Raw genomic sequence first — 27465 nt, 5'->3', positions numbered from 1 at the left:
GTGGAAGGCAGAGCCCAGGGAATGCCTTGGAGGGCACCAATCACCCAGGTGCCCTCACTGCCACTCAGGCCTGAAGGAGAATCTTCAGCAGTGCCATTGGAGCTGTTGTGTCCTGCCTTTCTTTGCAGCTGAGCCTGTTTCTAAAGATGATCTGGCTTCCCAGCCCACGTTCAGGATTGAGCCTCTGGGAGATGGTGAGGGTAGGTCAAGGCCTTTCCCCTGGAAGAGCTGCCAGCTCAGAGCCCAAAGCTCGGCCGGGGGGCATCGTGGCAGGTGCCAGAACAGAGCCATGGCCGTGTGTGCCCTCGCCCTGCACAATCCACTCACAACTTCTGCTCAGCACTGGCAGCTGTTTGGAGGAGGGTGGGCCCTGGCCCAGCTGAAAAAGTCCAGATGATTTTTTGATTTCACCCGATTTTGCAGAAGCATGACATCCTGAATATGCCATTAAAGAAATTGAGAATTTTTCATTCTGTTAAGTTGTACTTTTTGTTTCTCAAGTGATGGGCCAAAAGGCAGGACAGAAGGAGGTGTTTCCCCAAAGAAGCAGAGGCCGATTGGCAGCTCCTGCTGCAGGATGGAAGGCCAAGCCAAACACAGGCATGGGCATGGGCACAGGCTCAGAAGGTAATTGCAGTGCCGGGCTCAGCAGGGCTCAGCCCTTGGCAGGGCTGCGTGGCTGCAGCTCTTCCCCCAGGGCCTGCCCTTGCACGGCCCAGCAGCAGCCAAAGCTGGAGGTGCCTTTGGAGCTTGTTCACAGCCCCGGGGAAGGGGGACTCATGCACCAACGTCCCTCCCGCTGCAGCTGCTCCGGAGCTGGCCCTGAGTGCCCAGAGGCCCAAGGCACAGGAGCAGCCCCGCGCGGGAGCCCTGCCGCGAGCCCAGGGCCAGAGCCAGCCTTGGCTCCCGACTGGGCAGGGGCTGCACTGGGTCCTGACAGGGCCTGACTCTGTGCCCTGGGGCTGGGGGAGCTGTCACGGGGCAGGGAGGGCCAGGGCTGGCAGTGGCTGCTCAGGGATGGCTTTGGCCCGTGTCCCTCCAAGCAGCAACTGCCCAAGAAGCTGCCCCCCTCTGTCCTTTCCCCACCATGGGCACCCCGTGCAACCGCTCCCAGGTTTCGGGACGTGTCTCCCACAGAGGGAGCTGTTTTGCGGAGAAAAGAAGAAACTTCGCAACTTTATAAAAGTTGTAAAGCTCAGTGTGCTTTTATTAGGACGCGCGCCGGACGCAAGCCCCCCAAAAAGGCATGCGTGCCTCTGAAGACCCCGGGTCTTCTTTTATCCCCCTTCCAAATGCATATGCATACAGTTTCACAATAAGTTCATACAGATTCATTCCGTGTGACATTTAGCACCAGCTCTTCTTTATCAAAGAATTTCTAGGTCGGGGGCAAATTGACCTTGTGGTCTTTTCTGTTTTTCTTTCTCTGTCTCCTTGTTGTCTCTGGAATGTGGCTTTTCCTTCAGCTTTGGCCTCACAGACTTTTCACCCTTTCCAGACATTTCACCTAATTCAGAATGGATCTCTACTCTTTCTCATTCCCCCCTTTCCTAGGAAATAAGTAAGTTCTTTTACTTAAGGAAAATCTCCACGACAATAAGTGTCTTTTAACACTTCACCATGTACATTTGACAAAGAGGTTAGTACAGCTATTCGTTGTAGCATTCTACAGTTCCAAATTAACCATGTAATAGATAATCCTAAATTTATCCCAACTAATATTAGTAAAACTACAGTGGGGTGGCATAACTTATTAAAGATTCCATTCGCAGTTGGTGACTGCCCAAAGATCACATCCCACCAGTGATGATCTGTATTTTGTTTCATTCTTTGTAGAACCCTGGTTATCTCCTTTGTATTGTGTTGGACAGTAATTAAGGTTTTCTTTCCATTTTCTTGGATTTCCTTCAGGATTTCCAGTAGGTCTTGGTGCTTAATTAATTGTTTCACTAATGTAAGGTTCATCCCAATAGGGGTAGGTGGTAGTCTGTGATACATCGTGTAATTAGCTTTAATCAGCTGGTGGGATGTCACTGGGGCCAAGTATGAAAAACCACACCCAATAATCTTAACAAAATTACAAATACAGAAGTTAGAATGATTTCTACTAGACAGAATAACATCATTGCTATCAATTTTTACTGCAGCACAGGCAGTCCTCAGACACACACCCTTTTCCAGTATATACGAGCACAGTTTTCTGGTCAGTGACTGGATGAACTTCAAAGTGACAAATACTCTGTTCAGTGTCCAAACACACATCCTGAGCATTAATAGTATTGCTTTCGCAAATGAATCCCATCTGTTCTCTAGTAATGCAGGATTCTAAGTTTACTGTCTGCCACTTTCCATTCATCTTTCGTGCCCACACTCTATGTTCTGAAGGATAGAGTATTGTTTTTTCATGGTTTAATCCTAGGGCAATGGTGGGATGGATAACATAAACAGTGGCATTACGTATGGTAAGCACAAAGGCAGTTGCTACATTAGAAACAGAATCATAGGTGAAATTCACCATAGTCCACCAAGATTGAAACTTCCTTTCAAAATCAATTGCATTATCCCACACAATCTTCCGAATTTCAGCTGGAAAATTACCTTCACTCCCTTCCCGTATGATCAGAGCTGCTGTTGCCTGCACCCATAACTGTGCTTGTATACAACTGAAAGCTAAAGACACATTATCTTGAACTGTACCAAGTGCTTCTACTATCAGCTTGTGGTCTTGGTCCCCCGCCGTTTCCCACTTTGACAGTACTTGTGAAATCTGCCACTGGCTAGTTCCTAATGCCAATAGAGATGACTGTAAGGGTTGCTTCAATTTTGTTAGGCTACCTGCTGCAGTGGCCAGTTTATTCATCAGTATTTCTGAATCAATTCCATTTAAAACTCCTAATCCTGTCCCTAATATGCCAGTTAGATCCTTTCTTGTTCTGCTCCTGAGGTATGCCTGTTTTTGTAACCATGTTGTCCAGCCCTCAAAGGAAGTTTTCAGGAAGGAGGAGCAGGCTGGTTGGATTTTTGAGATGTTAATTTGCATTATCAACACCACACGTTTGAGAGACCATTCTGGATTGAATAATAGTTGTTGCTCACCCACATTCCTTACTACGTAGGGGCCTATTCCATACACCTCAGGTTCAAGTTTGGGTTGAGTCTGAACTATTTGAGTCTTGCTGTGGGCTGTATAGGGTCTTGCTGTGGTAAAAGGTGTAGTGTCTACTTTGAATTTAAATGAAAGCCCGATATCATCTTGTGCCCAAAGGCAAGTTATTTCTACAGGCTGTATTAAGGTGAAATTACACCAGCAGTCTGATTCATTTAGGCTATCACATATTTCCTGGTGTTCATATGCACCAGGAGAGGCTGAGACGCTAATTTCATTTGGTCTCTCATAAGCCGTCCCATTTATCATCCGGCACCCTACCTTGATTAATTACCCTCTTATCCCTTGAAGTGTCCACAGTTTCTGTTCCTGCCATTCCTGCTCCTCATATACCTGATCTCCATGAATTACCACAGTGGATAGGTTTAAATCCTTTATCTCAGAAGGTTTTCCCATGGATCCAGTATACTGATTAGACGTCTGGGACCAAGGCCATTCAGCATTGCTCTGAATAAAGGTACTCTCAAGTTCTAAAACTTCAGCTATGATTACACACAAAACAATTCTACAAACTAAAATATGAGCTACTCCCGACCGCAATATACTCATTTTGCCCAAGTAAGTTTTAGTCTCAGTTCATTGTCTCCTGGCGTCACTCCTCAAGGGGTTTCTGGGCCTTCTTCTCCCGAGAGCGATGAATCCAGGCGTTCTGCTCCTTGATTCTGATTGCAGTGAAGGTGGTGAGGAGCACTTGGAACGGTCCCTCCCACTGTGGTTCCAAGGTCTTTTCTGTAAGAGACTTAAGATATACATAATCTCCAGGTTGTATGTTATGTACTGGCCCATCTAACCCCCGGCTCCGAGTTCCAGCCACATGTTTCTCAATTTTCTTGAGCTGTTGGTTTAAGGCCACCATGTAGGTGGCTAGTGTTACCTCTCCAATATGGGTGGACAGTCCCTTTTGTATTCCATATGGTCTTCTATAGAGTATTTCAAAAGGGCTCAACTTTTCTTTAGCTCGAGGTTTTGTTTGAATTCGCAATAGTGCTAGTGGAAGAGCTTGGGGCCAGCGTAGATTAGCTTCCTGCCCCAGTCTTATGATTTGCTGCTTAATCAAATGATTCATTTTCTCCACCTGGCCGCTTGATTGGGGGCGGTATGGGGTGTAAAGTTCCCAGTTGTAGAAGTCCATCCGAAAATCCTTCATTTTTTGCCTCACAATTGTCATGAGAAAAGACTACCGAAGGGTTAAAGCTGCTGAGCCGGTTGGGAAAGAAAGTCTCCTGCTTATCTAGTGTGCTCACAAGTGATGCTTGCAGAACACGCCATGCTGTACTCGAAGGGGGCATGCTGCCCTTTTCTGGACAATTGAACTGGACTTTCTTCCAAACTCCTGACCTGGCTGGACTGAGCTCTGGGGTGGCTCCCCCCCGCTCCATGAGAAGACCCCTCTTGCCTGTCTTCAACCACCGTGACAGACCAACAGAGATGCGAATCTCCTCATCAAGGAACCAAGAACCCCTCTGGCACCCTATTGACACCCCCATGGCACCCCCATGGCAACCTCCTTCCAGAGACTGGGACTGTACTCCCTCCCAACTCAGGGAGGGGGAAAACTTAACGTACATGTGAGCATTCAGCCATGAAAACAATGGACTTCTCCCCTCCATGGAAACCTAATTTCAGTTACCTTCCCCCAACCAAGAACAGTATATATATTGGGGTTCGGCCCGACTGTCCTTTGAGATCTCCCCAAGACGTGTACCAGCGAGTTTCGGCGGCGGGACCCCGAAGACATCACGTCTTGGTAGCTATACCCCATTCCCTGACCTTCTTTCCTCCCTTTTTTTTTCCTTGTCTTACCCTTCTCTTCCCCGGATCCCTTAACCAAATGCATATTTAGCTGTGGTTATAATCAATAAATTGCACCTTGTTGATTTGTTACTGCAAAACCCCTGTGCCTCTTGTTGGTTATTTTTGCACCCAAAAATCATTCGTCACCCGTTTATTTCGGGCGGACCTTCACAGCCCCCTGTTGCTATGGTCGGTCCCTTGGCAGCTCCATGGAGACCCCATGCCGGGGTGGTTGCCATGGACACCAGCTCAGGCCACAGCCACAGCCCGTTGCCATGGCAACCATTGGCAGCCCCATCCCCAGGCTCATGGGATCCCAGAACCCCAGAATTGGCTGAGCTGGGAGGGACCCATCAGGATCCTCCAGTCCAACTGCTGGCCCTGCACAGGACACCCCAACAATGCCAGCCTGGGCCTGGCAGCGCTGGCCAAACACTGCTGGAGCTCAGAGAGCCCTGGAGCTGGGACCCTTCCCTGGGGAGCCTGGGCAGGGCCCCAGCAGCCTCTGGGCAAAAACCTTTTCCTGACATCCAACCTGAGCCTGCCCCGACTCAACTGCAGCCGTTCCCTCCACTGCTGTCCCTGGGCACCAGAGGGAAGAGGTTCCCACAGCCCCAGCCAGGGACCCGCTCCCAAGGCTGTTGTCATGGCCACCAGGGCTGGGACCAGCTGGGATGCTCGGTTTCCAGGGCCTGGGGTCCAGAATGGGATTCCCCAATTTCCTGCCCCCGCTAAAACCGTGCTGGCCTCGCTGCCCTCCCGACTCCCATGGAAACACAAAGGCAAAGGTCCGGGCTAGGATAAGAACAATTTATTAGGAACACAAACAAGATAAGGGACAAACAGAACTGAAACAATATTGATAACAGAAGGGATAAATTAAACAGTTTACTGGGAAAACCAAAACACAACTAACTGGGTCTTCCTGGCCACAATTTCCCCTGTTTGGAAATGACACCCTTCTTCTCAGGGAGAGAGAGAGAGAGTGTCCCTTTTCTGCATCTGGAAATTCTCTGAGGTGGGAGTGAATGTAATGACACAGCCATGGCAAGACCCTCATGTTTTTCAATGCCACATCATGACACTGGTAGGGGCAGGGAAAGGGACAGGTGTCTTCCCAGCATGGATCATGGGGAACATGGATCACCAGGGTTCTTCCCAATGTGGGTTCTCCCATGGGGGATGAAGCTGGAGTGGTGGATGAAGCTGTTCCTGCATTTGTGGCATTTGCAGGGATCCCTTACTGGTGGCTCCGTTGGTGTCTGGTCAAGTGAGAGCTGGTGGTGAAGCTCTTCCCACACTGGGGACACTCGTAGGGCCTCTCCCCTGTGTGGATGCGCCGGTGCTTGATGAGGTTGGAGTTGTGCTTGAAGCCCTTCCCGCATTCAGGGCAGAGGAAGGGCCTCTCCTCAGTGTGAATCCGCTGGTGCTGGAGGAGATTGGAGCTGCTCGGAAACCTCTTCTGACACTGGGGACACTCGTAGGGCTTCTCCCCAGTCTGGATGCGTTGGTGGGTCACAAGGTTGGATCTGTAGCTGAAGCCCTTCCCACACTCCCCACACTTGTGGGGCCATTCCCCGGTGTGGATCCTCTGGTGCCTGATCAGGTGGGAGCTCCGCCTAAAGCTCTTCCCACACTCCAAGCACTTGTGGGGCTTCTCCCCATCATGAAGCTGCTCATGGACCACCAGCTCTGAACTCTGGCTGAAGCTCTGCCCACCTTCCTGGCTCAGGGTGGCTCTTTCTTCTTCAGAGCACCCTGGGCTGGGTTTGGAGCCCCTCCTCATGGGGGATGTCTGAGGTTTTTCTTCCCTGTTGGATTCCTGTGCGTTAGAATCACTCAAAACGGCCTCTTTCACGAGGTTCTGCCATGCAGATTTTTCCTCCCTGGTCTCCATCCTCAGTTCCTTCCCTGGGGAAGGAAGGACAAGGACAGGATGGGATTTGCCTCCATGCCAGAGGGAAGGGGAAGGAGATTCCCCCAGTGCATCCCTGGCAGGATGGTGTTGGCAGCAGGGTTGTCCTGCAGCCAGGGGCTGTGCTGGGCTGGGAGATGGAGCAGGAGAGAGAGTGATATAGGATTTGACTTCCTCCTCATCTATCTGGGTGTCCTGGGGATCCTTCCTCTTCCTCACAGCCTCCTTCTCCATCCAATCAAAGTTTGGGAATGGGAAATCCTGTTCTGGAAAGAAAACAAAGGGTGCGCACATTGTCTTTTGTACTGGTTTGAAGGCAAACCTGGGGAGGGTCTAAACCAGAATTACAATTTAAAAGAAAATGAAGATCAAGGCAATGATACAGAAACACTGCCTTAAACGGACAGAGTCAGGATATAACCTGACACCCTGTTATTCAGGGTGGTGGCAGCAGTCACAGTAAATGGTGGTGCAGTCCTGTTGGAGAAATGAACACGATTCTGTCAAAGCAGTGATCCTGCAGAAGGGTCTGGTCTTCCTCTGGATGTCCAGTGGTGGTTAGGGAGTTCTTGTCCTCTGGCAAGCCAGTAGGCAAGCTGCTCCTGGTGTAGCAAAGTGTCAGCTTATATCCAGGTAGGAATGCTTGGATCCTCCCCCTGGGCGGAGCATCCCACAATGGGAGGATGGAATTTTATCAGTCCTGCAGTGACACTCAATGGCCCATTCACAGGAGATATCTCCCCTGGAGGGCGTTATCAGGGCTGAGTCATGGAAGAGATAAAGAACACTGCCCCACCTGTTTATAACAGTTGCTGAAGGTGGGGATTGAAAACATGCATTTGGTTACATCTTGCATGGCAACCTGAAGCAGTGGGGTAATCCCTGCTCAGGGGGTGAACACCACCCCCCTTACCCAAACTGGCTCAGCTGTAAAACCCCCACCCTGGAAATGCCACACACACAGGGGACAATGTCACACTTAACCCTGCCCCAGGGGTTGGGCTCTTTTTCCTGACATTCCCTTCCTGTCCCCCCTGATGCCGAATTTTGCCCCAAAAGGCAAGAATAACTGCTTAAGAGACTCAGCTTAAGTCAAATAAGCAGGAGGTATTTTATTGCGACGCGTCGGAGAAATCACAAAATGGATTTCTGAGTTTCCCGTAACAAAGGCAAGCCTTTTATACAGTTTTTAGATATAGGATTACATCAGATCATATACATAATCATATCTTTGCATGAATATTCATATGGGGCGTGGTGTAGGCGGAGCGTGGGCGGGGACCCCTCTTTCGAGGATCATCTTGGTGGTCGTTCCGGTTGCCTTCATCATGGGCTGGGGTCTCCTGATGAGTCTTCCTCCTTAAACTTTTGAACTCCTTTCCTAATTTGGCCATTTCCCGGTGTACTTGGCTTGGTCCCCATGGCTTGGCAAGGCTCCTAGGGTCAGTTTGACATTGTTGGCTCTGAACATGCTTAGCCCATCAGTTCCCCTATCCCTATCTCTCTTTCTTGTCATTGTGTTCCATGCTTTAGCCGATTTATTGCTCTATGTGTTTCCTAAATGCTATGCTTTCTTCAAATGCCTCACATTCTATGTTTTAACTCATTATTTCTTGAACGCTATCTGTTTTGGGGCTTCACCCCTTTTCTATCCCATTTGCTTTTCAAGAAAATTCATTTTGGGTTTGGTCTCATTATCACCTTAATTGGGGCAGAGGAATCTCTCTAACACTTTTCTTAACCAGACTCACCAGACTGTGAAATTATTTTGGCACAGTGAGTTTAGGCGCTGTTCTCTGACCCCAAGTTCCTTTGACAACAGCATGGTTCCCTCCTCTGAGGAAGTTGTGGTTCTCTCTGGAGGAACTCTTTGAAACTGGGCTGCAGCTTCCTCTGAGTGACTTATGGGAGAACCAATGAGGTAAATCGCCTTTGTGGGCCCAGAGTGTAAAGAAAATATTTTGTTGTCCTTCTATTACAGCGACCTGATGAAGGTCTTCAGGGTGAGAGAAGTGGACGAGAATCTTGGTTCATGATCAGAAGGCTGGATTTATTGATATATGATATATAATACATTATAACTATACTAAAAGGAATAAAGAGAAAAGTTGCAGAGGCTTGCTAAGCTAAGAATAGAAAGAAGAGAATGAATAACAAAGTTCTGTGTCCAGCAGAAAGCAAGGACCAACTCTCCCGTGAGTGGTCAGCAAATCCAAACACTCACAGAAGGCCAATCACAGATGCTCCTGTTACATTTCACATCAGCAGATAATTATTGTTTGCATTTTTCTTCTGGGGCCCCAGCTTCCCAGAAAGGACAAATCCTAAAAGAGAGGATTTTATGAAAAAAATGTCTGTGACATCCTTCCTTGAAATGTTTTTTCAAATCACAGGAGGAAAGGGAGCAAATGATACCAGCGAGACTGACAAGGTTCATTCACCCCATGGTGAGGAACACAAGGCTGCTAAAAGTCCTACAAGAAGCTCAGCTCAAGTAGCTAAATTCCCAAATAACTCCTGAATTCCCAGGCTTGAGTGCTTTGCGAAATGTGAGAATCATTTTTCTCTTCATCCCTGTCACCTTTGTGACAGCTACAAAGAGTTTCCTTTCCTTTTTATGATATCTGTATTGGGCTGAATTTACACTTTTATCAGGATGTGCTAGAAGCTGAGCTGGAGCTGTGCAGGAACCAGTGGAACTTGGAATTGCCACAAAATTGCTTGTACAGTCAGTTTATTAATGTTTGGGATTTGTTTGCGTTTTCATCACATCTGACTTGTGGGAAAATCAAATATTCATCAAAGTGATTTATGCACAGTCAAGTTTGATTTCTGCCAAATTATTTTGTCCAGTGCCCAAGGGATGTTTGAGGGGTCTCTGTGCCTCTCACCCTGGAGGATGCTTGGCAGGGGTTTGGGGGGGTTTTTCCTGTCCCTGTCACCCCAGGCCATTCCCCAGGGGGTCTCCATCATTCTCACCCCAGAGAATGCCTGGGGGGTCTCCCTCCCTCTCACCCCTGTGCCAGGGGGTACTCAGGGCAGTCTCTGTCCCTCTCAGCCCAGGGGATGCTCGGGGGTCTCTGTCCCCTCACCCTGGGGGATGCTCAGGGGGTCTCCATCCCTCTGGCCTCAGGCAATGCCTGTGCAGGGCTGGGCACCAGGGGCTCTGTGTCCCTCTCACCGCTGAGGGTGCTCGGGGCTGGGGGGGCTCTCCGACCTTCTCACACCTGGGGAGGCAGGGGGGGTCTCTGTCCCTCTCAGCCCTGCTGTGACCCCACCCGAACATCATCGGGCTCAGAGGGACAGAGACACCCCCAAACCCCCAGAAGGGCTGAACCTGGGATTTGGTTTGGGCCTGAGGGTTTAGGAAGGGGCTGGAATTGGGGCTGGGATTGGAGTTGGGGCTGAGGTTTGGATTAGAGCTGGGCTTGGGGTTAAGGCTGGACATGGGATTGGCTTTAGGGCTGGGGTTGGGATTGGGTCTGGGGCTAGACAAGTCTGGCACTGGGATGTGATTAAATACAGAACTGTGAGTGTGTCTAAACATGGAGTGAGATTGAGACCAGGATCAGGGCCAGGTTTGGGACTGAGCTCACCCAGGGCAGGACAGGGGGGATGTCACTGCAGGATGTCCCTGGCGTTGTCCCAGCCCTCCTCAGGCACCTCCAAACATGGGGAGCAGCTGGGTGCTCCAAGATCCAGGTGCTCCCACACTGCCCATCAATATCAGGCAAGCATTCCCTGAGGGCAGCCCTGACTGTGACCACTGGGGCTCTGGGATCAGCCCTCACATCCCTGTGGGAGCAGCTGCAGACAGGATGAGAGATTCCCCCACCCCGTTTTTCCTGTGGAAGGGTGAAGCCCAGCTGCCCTTTTCTTCTGGTGCCTCCTCCTCTCCTCAGCTGAGGATGTCAAACTCCCCAGGAGCAGGAAAATCCCCATTCCCTGTTTCCTTGTGGCTGCAGCCTGGAACATCCACCCAGAATGAAGGACTTTCTGACAGCCCTGCTGAATGACACTGGCAAGAGGTTTGTGAGAAGGGGAAGAAATTGTATTTTGATAGTAAATAAAAGGTGCAAAATTATTGCTTTCTGTTATATTCCTTTTCAGTCAGTTCTGGTCTGTTTTCAGAGTGCCACCTTCTCAGCTGACTGTGTTCGTGCCCTCTTTTCTCTCCTGCCTCTCTCTCCCTGCTCTGTTTCTCTCTCAGTGTCTCCCTTGACCCAGGGCAGCTCACACCAAAGACCGTGCCCAGATTTAATTCCCAATTCAAAAGCTACAACAACCATGGGGGAAGTTATGAAGGCTCGCAGTGAAATGCCACTGTAAGATCTTGTTCCACTTGGCTTTTGGCTCCTTCTTGGCAGCTTTGCCCTCAAGGGCAGGAACATCTTTTCATAGCTGAGAACTGGAATTCCAGACCCTGGCAGTGTGTGCCGTGGATCCCAGAGGGGCATTCCCGAGGCTCCCAGGGTGCTGCTCCTGCCGTGCCTCCCAAGGGGAGTAGATTCAGCAGCTCTGTGGGCTCCCAGAGCACACTGCAAAGGTGGCTTTGAAGGACATTTTTCAGGGACTGGGGTGGGAAGGGACCCTGTCCATGGATTACGACCCCGCGAGGGAGAGACGCCTCTGCCGCACTGAAGGAGGGAATGAGAGCGTGGGAAAGCAACCGACGATTACTGAGCGTGGACTGAACGGAACAAGAAATGGGGAGGAGAAAGGGAGAGAAAGAAATCAGGAAGAGGTCTCAAAGAGAGAAAGAAAAAGGAAAGAGGTCTCAGAGAACAGAAAAAAACAGGAAAAGGCTCCCGCCCGGCCTCCGCAGCTCCCAGGAACACCCGCAGGGCGTAGCGCCTTTTACAATTCCAGCCAATCAGAGGACGCGGTAAACAATTTCCAGCCAACCAGAGCTTTTCTCGCCGATGACTCACCGGTTGCCAGGCGGGCCCGCAGAGCCCGGCGGCCCCGGAGCGGAATTTGGGGCTCGGGCCGGGGGGACGGATCCGCCCCGGGGGGGTCCCCGAGCCCCTGCCCAGCCCTGGGGCCGATCGGGGGCTCCCCCAGCCAGCAGCCGGTGCTGCGGGGCCGCGGGGCAGAGCGGTGGGAAAGGGGGGTCCGGGCTGGCAGCGGAGGAAATGCGGGAGGAAGAGGAGGGAGAGGAGGAGCAGGAGCGGGAGAATCGCGGCGCTCGCAGCGCCCGCACGCCGAGCCTGCAGCACCCCCTGCCCCGGGAGCATCGCCCCCAGCCCCGAGCCGCAGGTGAGGGCGGAGGCCGAGCTCGCCCCGGCTCCAGCCAGGGGTCTCCAGGAGGATTTTTTGGAGAGTGTTCGGAGCCGGCAGATCCCGGACTCGAGCCCCGGGTATCTCCGGGCTCCCTAAGAGGAGCTTTTTCGGGGGCAGAGGAGCCGCGATCGCCCCTCGGAGGGTCCCGGGGGTCCACGTGGGGATGGCCCGGTACCGACGGGGCGGGACATTGGTTTTGGGGATTCCCGTGAGAGCCGGGGCTGTGGAACGGGGGACCCCCGGGGCGGGGAGAGGGAAAGGGGCGATACCGGAGCTGGGGGACCCCCGGCAGCCCGGAGATGAGGCGGGGACGGGACCCCCTGACCCTGACAGGGGTGTCCTGGGGTGACTTCATGATGCTCGTACCCCCATCGGTCTGTTTAGCCCAGAAATGAGTTCTGCACCTTTAAGGCTGGTTCTGAGAGCGCAGGGGAGGAGGAAGAAGCAGCAGTTTGTTTTCATACACTGCACTCACTCCTCCACATTCCAGCTGCTGGATGGACAGACAGCAGGACAGAGCTCTCCTTTGCTTTTAGTTAGTTTTTAGCTCGCTGAGGCAGAGAAGTTCCCTGGACTGTGGTTTTTCTTTTTCATGGAGCTGTTTAAACCTTCTCTGGACTGAAAAGCCACAATACCACTGGCAGCTCGCACCTGTGGCCCACTGGGATGGGCAAGGGCCGAGGAGGCATTTCCAGCGCTGGACGGACTGATAAGAGACGGATAATAGACTGATAAGAGACTGATAAGGCACTGGTAAGACACTGAGTGCGCTGAGCTACAACCCAAGGAGGGACTTTCAGAGTTTGTCATATATTTTGGAGCAGCAAGAGGTTTTTTTGCTTAATATTGTTCAATTTTTGTGCTGGTAAATGCTTTGCCTGTAAAGTAACTTTTTTTTCCACTTTCCTCTAAGGAAATATTTTCCCAAACTGGCTGAGGGTGGGGCTGCTGAATCGGCATTCTAGAGGAAACTCCTTTTGGAGGGTTTCAACCGATTTTGCCCTAAAGCAGGACAAGGTGTTAGAAAGAAGGGGGAACCCCAAGTGGCTGGACTGGGGTGAGGCTGGAGAGGGGAACCTTGGGACCCCAGAACCTCCCAGAATCCAAAAGAAGGACCCTGGAGAGGAGGGATCCCCAGGCCCCATGGGATCCCCACAAGCCCTGAGATGGGGGACCAACCATAACCCAAGAGGGATGAGACTGGAAATGGGAAACTCCTGGTGGCTTTTTTTTATTTACTCTTTATTTTGGGACATCAGGTGACTTATAGAAATGGACGTGGGTGGGAGGAATCCCCAACCAAAGGCATTCACACCTTGTTTTTCCCCAAACCAGGATTTTCCCCAAACCTTCCCACCATAACATCCCCTCTGTCCCACTCTGGGTGAGCTCAAACCCAAACCCTGATCCTGGTCTCAATCTCACTCCACGTTTAGACACACTCACAGTTCTGTATTTATTCTCATCCCAGTGCCGGACTTGTCTAGCCCAATACCCAATCCCAACCCCAGCCCTAATGCCAATCCCATGTCCAGCCTTAACCCCAATCCCAGCTCTAATCCAAATCTCAGCCCCAACTCCAATCCCAGCCCCAATTCCAGCCCCTTCCTAAATCCTCAGCCCCAAACCAAATCCCAGGTTCAGCCCTTCTGGGGGTTTGGGGGTGTCTCTGTCCCTCTGAGCCCGATGATGTTTGGGTGGGGTCACGCCAGGGCTGAGAGGGACAGAGACCCCCCCGGCCTCCCCAGGTGTGAGAAGGTCGGAGAGCCCCCCCAGGCCCGAGCACCCTCAGTGGTGAGAGGGACACAGAGCCCCTGGTCCCCAGCCCTGCACAGGCATTGCCTGAGGCCAGAGGGATGGAGACCCCCGAGCATTCCCCAGGGTGAGGGGACAGAGACCCCTGAGCATCCCCTGGGCTGAGAGGGACAGAGACTGCCCCGAGCACCCCCTGGCACAGGGGTGAGAGGGAGGGAGACCCTCCAGGCATTCCCTGGGGTGAGAATGATGGAGACCCCCTGGGGAATGGCCTGGGGTGACAGGGACAGGGAAAAACCCCCCCAAGCATCTCCCAGGGCAAGAGGAACAGAGGCTTCACAAGCATCCCCTGGGCACCAGACAAAGTAATGTTTTTTCTTGTCAGAAATCAAAATTGACCGTAGATAAAATGCCTTGAATTTATTTTTCCCACAAGTCACTTGTGATGGAAAGGCAAATAAATCCCAAAATTTTATAAGCTTATAATAGAAGCTATTTTGTGGCAAATCCAAATTCCTTTGGTCTTGTACAGCTCCAGCTCAGCTGCTGGCACATTCTAAAAAAAGAAAAGTGGAAAATAGGCCCAATACGGATTATGAAAAGGAAGGGGAAGCTATGCGTAGCTGTCACAAAGGTGACAGGGACAAAGAGAAAAATTATTCTAACATTTGGCAAAGTCCCCCAGCCTGTGAAACAGACCTCCCCTGGAGGGGGCCAAGTGTGTCATTGTCCCCTGTGTGTGTGGCCTTTTTGGGGTGGGGGTTTTACAGCTGAGCCAGTTTGGGTAAGGGGGGTGGTGTTCACCCCCTGAGCAGAGATTACCCCACTGCTTCAGGTTGCCATGCAAGATGTAACCAAATGCATGTTTTCAATCCCCACCTTCAGCAACTGTTATAAACAGGTGGGGCAGTGTTCTTTATCTCTTCCATGACTCAGCCCTGATAACGCCCTCCAGGGGAGATATCTCCTGTGAATGGGCCATTGAGTGTCACTGCAGGACTGATAAAATTCCATCCTCCCATTGTGGGATGCTCCACCCAGGGGGAGGATCCAAGCATTCCTACCTGGATATAAGCTGACGCTTTGCTACACCAGGAGCAGCTTGCTTACTGGATTGCCAGAGGACAAGAGCTCCAGAACCACCACTGGGCCTCCAGAGGAAGACCAGACCCTTCTACAGCATCACCGCTTCGACAGAATCGTGTTCATCTCTCCAACAGGACTGCACAACCATTTACTGGGACTGCTGCCACCACCCTGACCAGCAGGGTGTCAGGTTATATCCTGACTCTGTCAGTTTAAGGCAGTGTTTCTGTATCATTGCCTTGATCCTTATTTTGTTACTGAATTTGAATTCTGGCTTAGACTCTTCCTCAGGTTTGCCTTTAAACCAGTACAAAGCTCATTGTGCTCATCCCTTGTTTTCCTCCCTTGTTTTAGGAATATCCCATTCCTAAAACTTGGCCAGATGGCGGAAGACACCTCAAGGAAGATGAGGATGCCCCAGGACACCCAGGCAGGTGAGGAGGAAGTCAGTGCCCCTTTCCCCCTCTCTCCTGCTCCATCTCCCAGCCCAGAAAATCCCCTCTATGCAGGACAACCCCGCTGCCAACGCCATCCTGCTGGGAATGCACTGTGGGGATCTCCTTCCCCATCCCTCTTCACGGAGGGAAATCCCATCCTGTGCTTGTCCTTACTCTACCAGAGAAGGAGCTGAGGATCAAGATCAGGGACGACAAATCCCCACAGCAGAACCACATGGAAGAGGCCGGTTTGAGTGGCTCCATGGGAAAAGAATCCAATGGAGAGGAAAAGCCCTGGAGATCCCCCATGAGGAGGAGGTGCTCCAAACCCAACCCAGGGTTCTCTGAGGAGGAAAGACCCACCCTGAGCCAGGAAGGTGGACAGAGCTTCAGCCAGAATTCGGAGCTGGTAGTCCATGGGCAGCTTCATGATGGGCACAAGCTCCACAAGTGCTTCGAGTGTGGGAAGAGCTTCAGGCAGAGCAGCACTCTGATCAGCCAGAGGATCCACGCTGGGGATTGGCCTTATGAGTGTGGGGAATGTGGGAAGGGCTTCAGCTCCAGCTCTGCCCTTGTCATACATCAACGCATCCACACTGGGAAGGGGCCCTACGAGTGTCCCCAGTGTCAGAAGAGGTTTCAGAGCAGCTCCAGTCTTCTCCGGCACAAGCGGATTCACACGGATGAGAGGCCCTTGCGCTGCCCTGAGTGCGGGAAGGGCTTCAAGCACAACTTCACCCTCATCAGGCACCGGCACATCCACACTGGGGAGAGGGAGAGGCCCTACGAGTGTCCCCAGTGTGGGAAAAGCTTCACCCAGATCTCTGTCTTAACCAGACACCAACGGAGGCACCTGGAAGGGAAGCTCTGCCAATGCCCCAATGCAGGAGGACTTTTGTGCACTGCCCCAACTTCATCCATAGTTGGAGGATCCATGTTGGGAAGAGCCCTGGTGATCCATTTTTCCTTCGGATCCATGCTAGGAAGACACCTGTCCCTTTTCCTGCCTCTGCCAATGACATGATTTGGGATGGAAGAACATGAGGGTCTTGCCATGACTGTGTCATTACATTCACTCCCACCTCAGAGAATTGCCAGGGATAGGTAAGGGACACTCTCTCTCTCTCTCTCTCTGTCCCTGAGGAGAAGGGTGTGCTTTCCAGGCAGGAGGAAATACGTGGCAAGGCAGACCCAGTAAGTTGTGTTTTAGTTTTCCCTGTAAACAGTTTTATTTATACACTCTGTTATCAATATTGTTTCTGTTCCATTCGTTCCTTATATCATTGTTGTTCCCAAAAAATTGTTCTTATCCCAGACCGGGTTCTTTGCCTTTGTGGTTTCCATGGGAGGTGGGAGGGCAGTGAGGGCAGCGCGGTTTTAGCAAGAGCAGGAAATTGGGGAATCCCATTCCTGAACCCTGGCCCCTGGAAACCGAGCATCCCAGCTGGTGCCAGCCCTGGTGGCCATTACAACAGCCTTGGGAGCGGGTCCCTGGCTGGGGCTGTGGGAACCTCTTCCCTCTGGTGCCCAGGGACAGGAGTGGAGGGAACGGCTGCAGCTGAGTCGGGGCAGGCTCAGGTTGGATGTCAGGAAAAGGTTTTTGCCCAGAGGCTGCTGGGGCCCTGCCCAGGCTCCCCAGGGAAGGGTCCCAGCTCCAGGGCTCTCTGAGCTCCAGCAGCGTTTGGACAGCGCTGCCAGGCCCAGGCTGGCATTGTTGGGGTGTCCTGTGCAGGGCCAGCAGTTGGACTGGAGGATCCTGATGGGTCCCTCCCAGCTCAGCCAATTCTGGGGTTCTGGGATCCCGTGAGCCTGGGGATGGGGCTGCCAATGGTTGCCATGGCAACCGGCTCTTGCTGCAGGCCTGAGCTGGTGTCCATGGCAACCACCCCGGCTTGGGGTATCCATGGAGCTGCCAAGGGACTGACCATAGCAACAGGGGGCTGGGGATGGTTGCCACGGAAACTGATCATAGCAACAGGGGGCTGGGGATGGTTGCCATGGAAACTGACCATAACAACAGGGTCCTGGTGATGGTTGCCTGCTAAGGATCACATTTGTCACAGGCACTCAGAGGGGTTCCGTGGGGACTTTCCAAGAGTCTCCAGGCTCTTCCAGAGCTGGAATGTCACAGGCACAGACAGGGGCTCCATGGAGACCTCCCTGGGCTTTCTTGGGATGGTAAAGAGCCTTGTGGTCAGAGGCAGTCACAGCCATTCCATGGTGACATCCCAGGGGACCTTGTGATGCAAAGGCATCGATCTGTCACAGGCGCTCACGGGGGCTCCACGGTGACATCCCAGGAGTCTCCAGGCTGCCAAAGAGCTGGGGTGTCCCAGAAACTCACAGGGGTTCCTGTCATGGGCACAGTGGGAGCTTCAGGCAAAACCTTTATTTCTTTTTTGGAGAAACTCCTGCTGAGACATGAGATGGAGAAATTACATACTGCAGCCACCATGGATCCTCAAACCCCTGCAGGGCCCCTAGACTTCTAAAATTCCTTCTAAGAGAGGAGACTGGGAGCAGTTGCATCCAATCCCATCTCCAGACTTTGTCAAAGGTGTTAAAGATTAGACATGTGGAATTGAACTTTAATGCAATTTCCCCCCCAGGGTTAAAGATTGAATACCAGATAAATTTATATAAATACAGCTCTGATTTTTTCTGATCATTATTAGACAGAATGGTTCATTCCCACCACAAAGTAAATGAAAAAAGGGAGTTTTTGTTACAGTCTGAGGTGGTCTGCACACAACCTTCCCCCAGAGTTTCTTGTGCCAATGGGTAGGAACCACGAGAGCACCAGCACATAGACACAGACAGACACACACACAGACACACATACACACAGACACACACACAGAGAGAAATGCTGAAAGTGTCCAGGGGCCAAAGACAAAAACAAAGGAGAGTCCAGGGTACAAATACAGGGAAAGAGGGTGCAGAGTAGAGCACCGGGGATCCAATGCTCTGAGGGTTCAGGGGCGGTACACATGGAAGGGACCAATAGTAAATGCCAGTGTGGATGGGCAGGGTTACACACCAGTGGGAAAACAGGGAAGGGAGAACTCACCAGAACATGAACATATAAGAGTTAAAGGGGTAGAGAAGGCCAAGGGAGAGTACAGAACTGGGACAAATTAACATAGTGCTGCAGAGCACCATGGGGAAGCCTCTTTCCTCGCCCTGAGTTGTGAGGAATGCCCAGAGCCTACAGTGTGTCTCTCCAGGGCACTTCTGCTGGCTTTTCCCTGGTAGGCTCACAGGTTTGCACAGTTGTGCAGTGTCACAATGATCTCCTTGGTTCTGCATTCCTGCTGTGGCTGCTGTGTAACAATGGACCTGTGATACCATGAGGCTCCACAGTGTCACCATGGTCCATTTGGTTACACAAGGCCCTGTTGGGACATGATGGACCCTTGGTTCCATGAGGGGCCTGGGCTCCCACAGCCCCTCACAGGGCCTTAAGGCATCTCCGAGTTCCCCATTGCCCCTCATGGCCTCTCAAGGCCCTTCATGACACCTCATGACTGATGGCCCCTCACAGCCCCTCACAGCCCCTCTCAGCCTCAGGCTTGGGGCTCCACCCAAGGCAGGAGAACAGGTTGGGCCCTACTTGTTCTGCTTTCATTTCAGTCCCTTCACAGCCACAAGTGCAGAAAGGCTGAAATGGAGCCTTTCCCCGGCGTTTCCCTCAGGGTTAACTGCGGGCTGAAGCTCTGTGCTGGCCCCGGCCCCAGCACCACCATCCCTGCAGCCGCCAGGCCTTTGCTGTTCCCCCGTGTCCGGTCCCTGTCCCCGAGTCCCGCCCGGCTCTGGCAGCAGCAGCAGCCGCAGCGCAGGGGGCGCCGGCCCGGCCCAGCCGGGGCTCCCGGCCAGGAAGCAGCAGCAGCGCCGGCCCCTTCCCGCCTGCTCCTGCCTCGGCTCCCGAGGGCTTTTTCCAGCTCAATTCTGGAGCAGAGCAACCAGCACCCACACACAGCCCTGACTGCTCAGGGCCTGCCTGTGTTGCCCCGAGTAAGCCCTCAAAGGAAGAAAGGATCGGGTTCCAGCGCTGTTTTCAACACTCTTTTACTCACCCTGAGGTGACAGCAGGAGGCTGCTGGTGCCTTTGCCTTGGGAATTGCAGATCATGGCTGCTCTTGGCGCTCTTCTGCTTGCCACTTGAACTTTATCCATAAAAATGCAAGTGCCTCTTTCAGTTGGTTCTACCCACGGTGCTTTCATGACAGTGAAGTCAGTATTTTTGTCACAGGCATAAAGATCATCAGATACTGGAATGCCCACCAGCCCCTGAACACTAAGATGAGGGGAATTAAAGCCACACAGGCCACATTTGCAGAACTCAAACACAGCCCTGTTGCTGGCATTGTTGAAATAGAATAAACTGACAGAGGCTGTCACAGAATTTGCCTCCATAATGTGGAATTAAATTTAAAAATCCATCAGGAGAAACAGAAATCAGAACTTCTCAACTCGCTTCATTTCTCCTTCCCAGCAGCAGGAAGCGGAGATGCCCAGAGGTGTTTTGCACTGCTGCTGCCCCCAGTTTGAGCCCAGGCTCTGCCCAGTCCCAGCGGGAACCTGAGCCCAGCCCAGGGAGCTCAGCGCACACGGGGCCAGGCGCAGAGCCCCGGGCACGGCCGCCCATTGCGGGGCAGTGGCGCAGATGGAATGTCCTGCGGCCCAAACCTCCTGCTCCTGCCACACAGCGCCAGCCTTCTCCCCCTCCTCCTCCTCTCCCAGCATGGCACAATTTCCAGCTCGGAGGAGGCTGCCCCAGAGAGGGCTCGGGCTCCTGTTCCAGCCTGAATGTCCCTGCAGAGGAACAGGGCATCTTTCAGGCACTTCCACAAGCTCAGGCTTCTCACTTCATGGCGAATCTGGGATGCAAATGGCCTTGCTAAGAAAACCAAAAGCCAAAATGTATTAATAATTATTAGAAAAAATTCCCCTTTCTTCCAGGCAAAATTCACCAAGTCATTCTCTGCATTTCTCCTTTTCAGATTGTTTCAGTTGGCTGTTCTGACAGGTCCATCTTGTTCTGGTGCTTATCATGAACTGATTGTGCTCTTGATTTATGCACCAAGGCACCAGATGTGGAATCATCCACACTGAATTCAGAAACAAACTCCCTCTGTCAGAGCATTTTCACATTCCAGATAATTTTCAAGATGTCCAGTGACAGGTTGGAATGATCATCACAACACTCTCCACTTGTGGCTGCAGGCTCTGCAGATTCTTTCTCTGCATTCAGCCAGGCTTGTATTCCCTAACAATTCTTTGTACCACCTCCTGTTTTCTTAGCCTGGAACAGGAACAATGAAAACCTTACCCATAGCACAACTCCCCAGTCCACCAGGAAAAGAAAGGACAAGTTGTCAAGTTCTCCAAACCTTTGTCCTGCTTTGCTGCAATAGTCCTGCTGCAGGCACAGTGTGGAAAGCCAAGAGAAGCCACAGTTGGTGGCACATCTTGTGACAGGAGCTCGACCTCATTCTCCAGGAAATGTTTTTGAAAAGGGCAGACAGGACTATGGAGAAGATTCCTGGAAAACTGAAACAGCTTTCCAGAAGTGAAATGAAAATAGAAAGAAATCATCTGAAATGTTTTCCTCAGTTTATTTCTGTTTTCCCCTTTTCCATCTTGCACTACTTCTCCATGCCATGAGTTCTAAATGCATCTCACCTCTAAGATCAATGACTTAGCGAGTTTTAGACACTCTAAAATACCATGAGCTGCACGAGGTTTGCCTTCCCCTGTTTTTGTTGGAAAGCAATGCTGGAGCCACAAGTGCAGCGCTTGGGTCGGGCACGAATTCCAATTCAATAACAAAATAAGGATCAAGGCAATGATACAGAAACACTGCCTTAAACTGACAGAGTCAGGATATAACCTGACACCCTGCTGGGCAGGGTGGTGGAAGCAGTCTTATTAAATGGTGGCTGCAGTCCTGTTGGAGTGATCAACGTGATTCTGTCGAAGGAGTGATCCTGTAGAAGGGTCTGGTCCTCCTCTGAAGGTCCAATGGTGGCTATAGAGCTCTTGTCCTCTGGGAATCCAGTAGGCGAGCTGCTCCTGATGTTGAAAGCCTCAGCCTATATCCATGTAGGAATGCTTGGATCCTCCCCCTGGGCGGAGCATCCCACAATGGTATGATGGCATTTTATCAGTCCTGCAGTGGCACTCAATGGCCCATTAGCAGAACATATCTCACCTGGAGAGCATTATCAGGGATGAGTCATGGAAGCCATAAAGAACACTACCCCACCTGTTTATAGCAGTTGATGAAGATGGTGATTGAAAACATGCATTTGGTTACATCTTGCATTGCAACCTGAAACAGTGGGGTAATCCCTGCTTGGGTGGGTGAACATCACCCCCCTTTACCCAAACTGGCTCAGGTGTAAAACCCCCACCCTGCGAAGGCCACACACACAGGGGACAATGTCACAGTTGGCCCTGCTCCAGGGGAGGTCTCGGTCCCTGTCACGCTTTTTCACAGGCTGGGCGACTTTGTCAAATGTTAGAATAATTTTTCTCTTTGTCCCTGTCACCTTTGCGACAGCTACACAGAGCTTCCCCTTCCTTTTCATATTCTGTATTGGGCCTAATTTCCACTTTTCTTTTATTGGAACCTGCCAGCAGCTGAGCTGGAGCTGTGCAGGACCAATAGAATTTAGATTTGCCACAAAACAGCTTCTATTGTCAGTTTATAAAATTTTGGGATTTGTTTGCGTTTTCATTACGTGACTTGTGGGAAAAGCAAATATTCATTGAAGTATTTTATGCAGAGTTAAGTTTGATTTCTGCAAAGTTTATTTTGTCCGGTGCCCAGGGGACGCTCTGTGCCTCTCACCCTGGGGGATGCTTGGAAGGGGCTGGGGAGGGTCCCTGTCCCTGTCACCCCAGGCCATTCCCCAGGCGTTTGTCCTTTTCACCCCAGGCCATTCCCCAGAGGGTCTCCATCATTCTCACCCCAGGGAATGCCTGGGGGGTCTCCCTCCCTCTCACCTTGTACCAGGGGTGCTCGGGGCAGTCTCTGTCCCTCTCAGCCCAGGGGATGCTCGGGGCAGTCTCTGTCCCCTCCCTCTGGGGGATGCTCGGGGGGTCTTCATCCCTCTGGCCTCAGGCAATGCCTGTGCAGGGCTGGGGACCAGGGGCTCTGTGTCCCTCTCACCGCTGAGGGTGCTCGGGGCTGGGGGGCTCTCCGACGTTCTCAGGCCTGAGTGAAGGTGCAAATGACACCGTGAGAACGCAACCTGTCGATCTGCTCGAACTCGGATTGTACTGAACAAGAAATGGAAAGGAGCGAGGGAGAGAAAGAAATCAGAAATGTTCTCAGAGCGAAAGGAAGAGGAAAAAGCCCCAACCCGGACTCCGCAGCTCTCGGGGACACCCGCAGGGCGCAGCGCCTTTCAAAATTCCAGCCAATCAGAAGAGGCGCTAACCAATTTCCAGCCAACCAGAGCATTTCTCGCCGATGACTCACCGGTTGCCAGGCGGGCCCGCAGAGCCCGGCGGCCCCGGAGCGGAATTTGGGGCTCGGGCCGGGGGACGGATCCGCCCCGGGGGGGTCCCCGAGCCCCTGCCCAGCCCTGGGGCCGATCGGGGGCTCCCCCAGCCAGCAGCCGGTGCTGCGGGGCCGCGGGGCAGAGCGGTGGGAAAGGGGGGTCCGGGCTGGCAGCGGAGGAAATGCGGGAGGAAGAGGAGGGAGAGGAGGAGCAGGAGCGGGAGCGGGAGAATCGCGGCGCTCGCAGCGCCCGCACGCCGAGCCTGCAGCACCCCCTGCCCCGGGAGCATCGCCCCCAGCCCCGAGCCGCAGGTGAGGGCGGAGGCCGAGCTCGCCCCGGCTCCAGCCAGGGGTCTCAGGGAGGATTTTTTGGAGAGTGTTCGGAGCCGGCAGATCCCGGACTCGAGCCCCGGGTATCCCCGGGCTCCCCAAGAGGAGCTTTTTCGGGGGCAGAGAAGCCGCGATCGCCCCTCGGGAGGGTTCCAGGGGTCCACGTGGGGATGGCCCGGTACCGACGGGGCGGGACATTGGTTTTGGGGATTCCCGTGAGAGCCGGGGCTGTGGAACGGGGGACCCCCGGGGCGGGGAGAGGGGAAGGGGCAATACCGGAGCTGGGGGACCCCCGGCAGCCCGGAGATGAGGCGGGGACGGGACCCCCTGACCCTGAGAGGGGTGTCCTGGGGTGACTTCATGATGCTCGTACCCCATCAGTCTGTTTAGCCCAGAAATGAGTTCTGCACCTTTAAGTTTGATTCTGAGAGCGCAGGGGAGAAGGGAGAAGCAGTAGTTTGTTTTCATACACTGCACTCACTCCTCCACATTCCTGCTCCTGGACTGTTGTGATGCCTTAAGGAGCTGGAACAGTGGCCAGATGGAGCTGATAGGAATAAAGTGGAATTTTACTGAAATGCTTTCAAAGGCCACACCCTGGCAGTACCGGAGGCACAGCTGTGGCTCTTCCTGGATGGCTCCAAGATGGGAGCAAAAGAGGGCTTGGTCATGAGATCTCACATTTTTATGAGTTTTAGTCTATTTGCATATAGGAGTTAACTGCCCAATTAATAGCTTCAAATTATGAAGTTTAATCCTCCTTGCTTGCTTGCCCGCCCTCCTCTTTTCATGTTGTTTATGCTTTGGGCCTGAAGTTTGAAGAGATTGTCCTTGAGTCTCCAGCTAGAAGATGATTGTTTTGTCTTCAACATTCTGTGAAAAGATCCCAGTAACACTTAATATAAAGCTAAAAGCTGCACACCAAAACAGAACAGAAAAACCTAAAACCTAAGGTATCAGTTGTCTGCTGACAGACAGCAGGACAGAGCTCTCCTTTGCTTTTCATTAGTTTTAACTCTCTGAGGCAGAGAAGTTCCCTGGAGTATGGTTTTTCTTTTTCTTTGGAGCTGTTTAAACCTGCTCTGGACTGAACACCCAGAACACCGCTGGCAGCTCCCACCTGTGGCCCACCAGGCTGAGCCTGGGCCGCAGCATTTCCAGCAGTGGAAGGACTGTCATGAGACTGATTAGAGACTGAGTGAGCAGAGCTACAGCCCACAGAAGGACTTTCTGAGATTGTCATCTCTTTTGTAGCGGCAAGAGGTTTTATTGTTTAATGTTGTTCATTTTTTGTGCTGATGAATGCTTTGCCTGTTAAATAAAGAGGTTTTTTCCCCTTTTCTCCGAGGAAGTCTTTTCCTGATCTGGTTGGGGGAGTGGCTGCTTGAATTTGCTTTTTAGAGAAAACCCCTTTGGAGGTTTTCTCCCAAATTTGCCCTAATCCAGGACAGGGTGGTGGGAAGAGAGAGGACCCCCAAGTGACTGGACTGGGGGGAGGCTGGAGTGGGGGACACTGATATCCCCCAGCATCCCTAAGCAGGACCCTGGAGAGAGGGATCCCCAGGACCCATGGGATCCCCAGCAGCCCTGAGACAGGGGACCACCAGAACCCCAGAGGGATGAGACTGGAAATGGGATGCTCCTGGTGGCTTTTTTTAATTCACTCTTGATTTTTGGAAATTTTTATGGGCACCAGTAACTTCTGGAGATGGATTTGGTTGGGAGGAATTCCCAATCCAAGGATTCACACCTTGTTTTACCCCAAACCAGGATTTCCCATTCCCAAACCTTCACCTGATGGAGGAGAAGGCTGCGAGGAAGAGGAAGATGCCCCAGGATACCCAGGCAGGTGAGGAGGAAGTCAGTGCCCCTTTCCCCCTTTCTCCTGCTCCATCTCCCAGCCCAGCATGGCCCCCAGCTGCAGGACAACCCTGCTGCCAACGCCGTCCTGCTGGGGATGCACTGGGGGGATCTCCTTCCCCTTCCCTCTGGCACGGAGGCAAATCCCATCCTCTCCTTGTCCTTCCTTCCCCAGAGAAGGAGCTGAGGATGGAGACCAGGGAGGACAAATCCCTGCACCAGAACCTCAAGGAAGAGGCTGTTTTTAGTGGTGCCAGAGTGCAGAATTACAATGGGGAGGAAAAGTTCCAGAGATCCCACAAGAGGAGGGGCTGCAAACCCAGCCCAGGCTGCTCTGAGAAGGAAAGAACCGCATTGAGCCAGGAAAGTGGACAGAGCTTCAGCCAGAGCTTGGAGCTGGTGGCTCATGAGCAACTTCATGATGGGGAGAAGCCCTACAAGTGCTTGGAGTGTGGGAAGAGCTTCAGGCGGAGCTCCCACCTGATCCGCCACCAGATAATCCACACAGGGGAATGGCCCTACAAGTGTGGGGAGTGTGGGAAGGGCTTCAGCTGCAGCTCCGCCCTCATCACCCACCAACGCATCCACACTGGGGAGAGGCCCTACGAGTGTCCCCAGTGTGGGAAGAAGTTTCAGACCAGCTCCAATCTCCTCCTGCACCAGCGGATTCACACAGAGGAGAGGCCCTTCCGCTGCCCTGAGTGTGGGAAGGGCTTCAAGCACAACTTTACCCTCATCAGGCACCGGCACATCCACACTGGGGAAAGCCCCTACGAGTGTCCCCAGTGTGGGAAGAGCTTCTCAGACCGCTCGTTCTTTACCCAACACCAACGGAGTCACCGGTAAGGGCAGCCCTGTGAGTGCCCCAACTGCAGGAGGAGCTTCATGCACTGCTCCAGCTTCATCCCCCATGGGAGGACCCACGTTGGTCAGAAACCTTGCACTCTACATTCTCTGTGATGCATGCTGGGAAGACACGGGGCTGGTTATTCTTTTGTTTTGGCCCTAATTTTCTTTGCATTCATCTTCATCCCTTTAAAACAGAGAAAATTGGGGTAAAAATCAATAAATTCATCAAAGGCATCTAAAGGCTCACTTTTTACTTGTGTTTCAGGGGAATCTGGGATTCAGGGAGATAATTGGGAGAATTTGGGGGTTTTGGGGGTATTTGGTGTACTTGCTTCCCTTTCTTGGCACTGAAAGAGACAAGAGGGTTCAATCTGTCACCTAAATGCCACTGAAAACTACTCAATCCCACACCAAAATTCCTCGATTCCACAACTCTTTGGTGTGGAATGGTGTTGGAAGGGGATTGAGCAAAGTGGGCTTCAAATCAGGAGGGTTGAGATGGGCATTAGGTGGGGCAGGATGGGTGCGACGGGGTTTGGGAGGTGGGAAATGGGGGAAATATGCCTTGGGAAGGGGGTGTTGATGTTCAGGAGTGGTGGGATGTGTCAGGGTTGGGATTGGGGAGGTGGGTTGGGGTCTGCAATGAGACAGCCAAAGTTTGAGGATGATGAAGGGAGGAAGAGCCCTTTACTGAGTGAGCTTTTGAATAATCCACATTTATGAAGAGATTTTGAGGTATCTCACATTTCTGAGGTGGTTTTGGGGCACTCCCCAGCTCTTGGGGGTTTCCTGAGAGCAGCTCCATGGACCCCCATTTCCAGGGGTGGTTGCCTTGGGCATGATCTCAGAGCTGTATCCAGAGTCTGTTGCCTCAGTGCTGGAGAGCAGAGAAACGATGAACGGCCCCAGACATCTCCAGTGTGTGTTTGGGGGCAGGGAGAGTTCTGCATAGGTGGGGTGGTCACTGCCCCACCCCAGCCACTGCAGCCTCTGGCCCAGCCCCAAAGTGGCAGCCAAGCCCCTGGCACCCCAAAAACCCCACCTGGGAGAGGGACCAGAGCAGGTCAGGCTGTGACACGGGTGTGACACTGACACGTCCCATGGCCCTGGAGCTCACAGCAGCTGAGATCCAAGACTGACTGTGGATCTCTCTCTCCCTCTCTCTCTTCTCCTGACTTCCTCTTCTCAAAATCTGCATAACTTGAAGTTGAACAGGTTAGAGTTTGGCGAAGTCAGTGCTTTGTCAAGTGATTTACTGTAATTCAATGCTGTTTAAGATTTCCCAAGTACCTCATTCTCTGGAGTTTGCAACTAAAAGTTTGTTCTCCGCCCTCCTGAGAAGTTTGTTTTTTTCTCCCCTTGGCCATCTGTCCTGCAGGCTGTGCCCCCTGTGCGTGCTGCTCCTCTGCCCTGGCCGGCTGCACTCGCCCATCTCGCTGTGCCCCAGCATTTCTCACCCAGCGTTTCTGTGCCCTCCCTG

The 27465-nt window shown here is 52.4% G+C and overlaps 1 pseudogene; it reads right to left on the bottom strand.

Moving 5' to 3' along the window:
• LOC131096410 (zinc finger protein 208-like) overlaps nucleotides 1–27465 on the bottom strand; it is a 1316393-nt pseudogene that overhangs the window by 1129658 nt on the left and 159270 nt on the right.

Source organism: Melospiza georgiana, unplaced genomic scaffold, assembly GCF_028018845.1.
Source record: "Melospiza georgiana isolate bMelGeo1 unplaced genomic scaffold, bMelGeo1.pri scaffold_29, whole genome shotgun sequence".
Taxonomy (NCBI): Eukaryota; Metazoa; Chordata; class Aves; order Passeriformes; family Passerellidae; genus Melospiza; species Melospiza georgiana.
The sequence above is the reverse complement of the archived record's forward strand: the minus strand, read 5'-3'. Positions and strand labels throughout refer to the sequence as shown.